The sequence below is a fragment of the Lissotriton vulgaris genome, chromosome 2_1, assembly GCF_964263255.1.
Source record: "Lissotriton vulgaris chromosome 2_1, aLisVul1.2, whole genome shotgun sequence".
Classification (NCBI taxonomy): Eukaryota; Metazoa; Chordata; class Amphibia; order Caudata; family Salamandridae; genus Lissotriton; species Lissotriton vulgaris.
This window is the reverse complement of record NC_141687.1, coordinates 1,191,110,215-1,191,114,755: the sequence shown is the minus strand read 5'-3', so window position 1 is coordinate 1,191,114,755 and position 4,541 is coordinate 1,191,110,215. Positions and strand designations below refer to the sequence as shown.

Here is a 4,541-nt window from a genome sequence, read left to right as displayed (position 1 = left end):
TGCTAATGACGTGCCTTTTATGGGCTATGAGACTATATCTTGGACGGGCTTTGTGCTTTGACCTTCTCTTGTATTCGTCACTCTCTTGTAACCAACCCTCTATCATTCAAATAGCTTAGTATTTCCCACCACTTTCTTCCAAACATCCTCTAGGAGGCAGGATACAAACGGTTAATGTTGTCTGCATAGATTTTAATATGTGAGGAAAGTCTAACACGGCGCCCGATTATTGCCCTTCATATGTTCCCCGACTTTTTTTCTTCATTTCCTCATGTTTGTCAGTTCGCAGTTTTCCCTGCAAAATGACATTATTATTTCTCAGTGCAAGTTGGCACTGAAAGTGGTTGAACTCCTTTCTCGCAATTTTATTTCAACACCACTTGCCTCGCGAATTTGATGGATGTTGGATATCTTTATTTTCTCACAACATTTTAAAAGGGAAGCAAAAGTCCTGATTTTAATTTGAAAACACAAATGTAAAAAACTCTGCGAACTCCAGGTAGCAATTATGCATTCGCAAGTATTACGAAAAGTTTACTAGAGAGACATTTTGGTTTTGCACATCCCTTATTCAATGCATGACTACTGCAATCAAGTCTAAAGCCAGTTTCTGAGCTGTCATTGAAATTGAAATAGTCAATTGTTCCAGAAACTAAAGCATGTCGTTGAGTGTGTAACATCCATGTCATTCAATACAACAGCCATGCTCTAGATCAGAAGCTTTTCATCCAAACACCTCCCTTGATCTAAACCAATACAATGAGCTAACAGATCACTAACTTATAGGTGGAGTGTGAAAAATAAAATATCAAGGAAGCAAACCTGTATTACGCCTTGAAAATGGAGCAACACCCTTCTACACATAATGCTTGCACCTTCATTTCTATAATTCAAAAAAATCTGAATACATCTTTCTTGAACATTTTCAAAAAATATTTCATCCATTATCCATGATTAAAAGAGCACCAATTTGCCACCTCGGAATCCACTTAGATTACATTTACCTTTCTTCTGCTATCATCTGTATTATGCACTAAGTCATATCACCTCTTCCCCAAGTTCTACATACGTTCATTTTTAGGCCTTGCGTACAGACAGCTCATGTATGCTCATGTATCCCGCTTTCACCACATCCACAACCACCACCACCACATCCACCACCACTTTCACCACATCCACATCACCACATCCACCACCACCACATCCACCACATCCACCACCTCCACCACCACCACATCCACCCCCACATCCACCATCACCACCACCACCACATCCACCACCACATCCACCACCACCATATCCCCCAGATCCACCACCACCACATCTATATGTGTGTGGCTCTGTGTGTGTTTAGGTGCAAATGCAATGTTCTTGGATTTTCGTCACAATAAAATACACTGAACATAATCTTCACAAAAGTTATTTACAAACGTTTAAGCTATTGCCATTATAAATTACAATAACTTTTATTTAAGTATTAATTATTTACAAAATTAAAAGCCATTGTTATTTGTAATATCAATACATCTAAGTCACGTAAATACAACACACATTGCATTACAAATGCTATAGGTCTCACATTTGCAAAAGTTAAAACTATTGACATTGTAACTGACAAAGCTATTAATTTCGCTACTTTCAAAACCAACACATAAATAAAAAAGTGTCATTTACAATATCAATAGCTCAAACTTTCCTAATGCGAGACCTATTGCATTTCCAATGCTTGTTTTTCTTTGGTTATGCTGTGGAATAAAAAATATATAAAATTAAAAAAAGATTATGTTGATATGATTGACAGATGCAACCGTGACCAGTATCTCATGGTTGTAGTCTGTCCATTTTCAAGGTGGATCGAAGCAGGCCCTTGTGTACACTGTGATGCCAAATCTGCTGCCACTTTTTTGATCCGTGAGGTTATTCCGAGATGGGGAATTCCGGAAAGGATCAGATCTGACAATGGCACACACTTTGTGAATAACATCTTTTCCCATCTTACCACCTTGCTAGGAGTAACACACAGGCTCTCATCAGCTTATCACCCTCCAAGTAATGGTATTGTGGAACGCCTTAATGGCCTCCTCAAAAACAAATTGAGTAAACGGTGTGTCACCTTGAAAAAGAACTGGTTGTACTGTTTCCCATTAGCATTATTTGCTCTCAGAAAAAACCCCAGGGTCAGATCACCATTTGACCCCACACCAAATAGTGACTGGGAGGCTTATGAGTACATCTGTGCCCCTAACTAGACACAAGTTGCAAACTGAAAGTGCACCTGAAGTTGTTCCAACTGAAATGTCTGACTATATTGCACAGCTAACAAAAGCCTCAAAGTTCTTCTCTAAACAGGTCACCCAGGCAGCAGATAAGCGTGCCAACATACTTCCAGCAGATGACCAAAGACCACCTTTGCCAGTTAAAACTCTAGTGTACACCATGAACTTTATGCGTACCTGGAAGGACAGCAAATTCAACTGACCCTTCCCAGTAACTCACAGCACAGCTACGGCAGTGAAAGTTCATTTCATAAGCCATGGTACCATCTGAGGGACATTCGCCTGGCGCCGACCTTGCCATTTATCCTTTCAGACACCGAGCAGGAAAAGAAGGGGGGGAGAACAGGAGAAGAAACCGGAGTAAAGCCTCCCTCCAAAGCTTCAACAGACACTTATTTTAGGATATGTACTTTTTTTTTTTCCTCCTCGGTGTGTTAATATTGATGATGATAGCCGTAGTCTATTTTGAATTTTTCTCTACATTGGATATCATGCGCATGCGTAGAAGTGTTGAAAATGATACTGATCATCACCCTCTCCACAATGCTCTGCTTGACAATAGTTGGTACCAGCACATGCATAGTATAGGTCAATCTACAACTAATACCAGTTGTTATGTATGGTCCCTCATTCCCCATGCCACTGCAGTAGATAGATTGTATCACCCCAAGGAGGTACCCCCGAATGTTACGCACTGTCTTTTGGACCTCTTTTTATGTAGAATAAAAGCACAGCTACAACCAATGCATGTTAGTCCGGCAATGTCTCGAGTCAATACAACCTTATTTGACACCACCCCTGGGGTCCTACAAATTCTGACAGAAAATGAAGACATAGTGAAGGAAGTATCAAGAATGAAGAAAGCTGGGCAGAAAAGAAACTATGCAGTTTGGGAAAAATTAATATTACAGCGGGCTTTTTAGGAAAGTCTAATCCATTGTCCGAATGTAGTGGCTATTCAGCCAAACCTCTTCCCCCTGACTGAGCAGCTCGGCCAGTACTCAATGTTACAGGATCAGAATTTGTCAATGATAAATGGCACACTGGTGACACATTCATATGTAGAGCTAAATCATTGTGAAATGGCGCGAAAACAAATGACCCATTAAAATTTGATAAGGTAGTAGGACAATGTCAGCAAATATGGGATGCAAACATACAGAGATATACCTGGACAAGAACTAACATACACCCTAGGGTAGCAATAAGATTAACACAGTTTTCACTTTGTTTCAGAGGAAATGGGACAGTAAAGGTGGGAAGGAACCTCAACTGCAATACCACCGTGGACAGATCCGACATGCAGGGGGGCACCACCAGCCTGATGGACCACTTTTGACAGTGTGGGGCCAGGCTCCATCTAAAGATACCCCCGAACTGGAGTGATCTCTGCATCCTGGTCACACTGTACATGCCCTCCCTGGTGATAACAGGAGTGGCTATTAAGACATTGCATGACAATCCTATGAGCCGTCCAATTACCCTGCTGCATCATCACGTGAATAAATGATATGCTGAGTACTTTGACACCACAACCTTGAAAGATGTTGCAAGAATACAGACTTTCAAAAGATGCCCAGCTGTTCTTTGGCAGCATTAAACCATTGTTTCAAGCAAAAGCAACAGCCCGCTGGCTTCAGATCACAAGATGGGAGCTAATGAAGGCCATAAATGCCACAGAAGATGGCTTCAATACCATAAAGGAAGAACTATGTGCCCTTAGATTAATGGTGATGCAGCATAGATACATACTAGATTTAATGACGGCCATGGAGGGGTGTGTGTGCAAGAAGATTGGATCCGCCCAATGATGCAGACAACAGGACATTGACCTGTACCATTCGGACATTGCATGATCGCCACAAGAAGATGGTTGAGGAGGGGGGTACTCCAGATGAGTGGTTCAAGGGCTGGTTCGATTGGGTGCCGTCCTGGATGTCGGGGTTGTTCAAGGCCTTATTTGTTGTATTGCTTTTGATGTGCCTTGTATTTCAGGTGATATTAGCCTGTTGCAAAAAGATGACAGCTAGCGTGGGAGGAGCATTCTTGGTCAGGAAAAACGCCACAGATGTCTTAGAACAGAGTGTTATATATGAGGAGATTCTCTTTGAGGATGGGAGATTAGCAGAAGTAGTTAAAGAATCAACCGGAGGGGGGAATGATATAGGGAAAAATAGGATACATTTTGTGCAAACACACACAGAGTTAAGGCCTGCAACTTCTATGCAGAAGTTTCAAGTTAAAAGCAGCTTTAGCCCTCAGTAG

The 4,541-nt window shown here is 41.4% G+C and overlaps 1 pseudogene; it reads left to right on the top strand.

The window, feature by feature from the left end:
• The first annotated feature begins 2,533 nt into the window (after positions 1-2,533).
• Positions 2,534-4,541, top strand: LOC147732380 (uncharacterized; annotated as a pseudogene).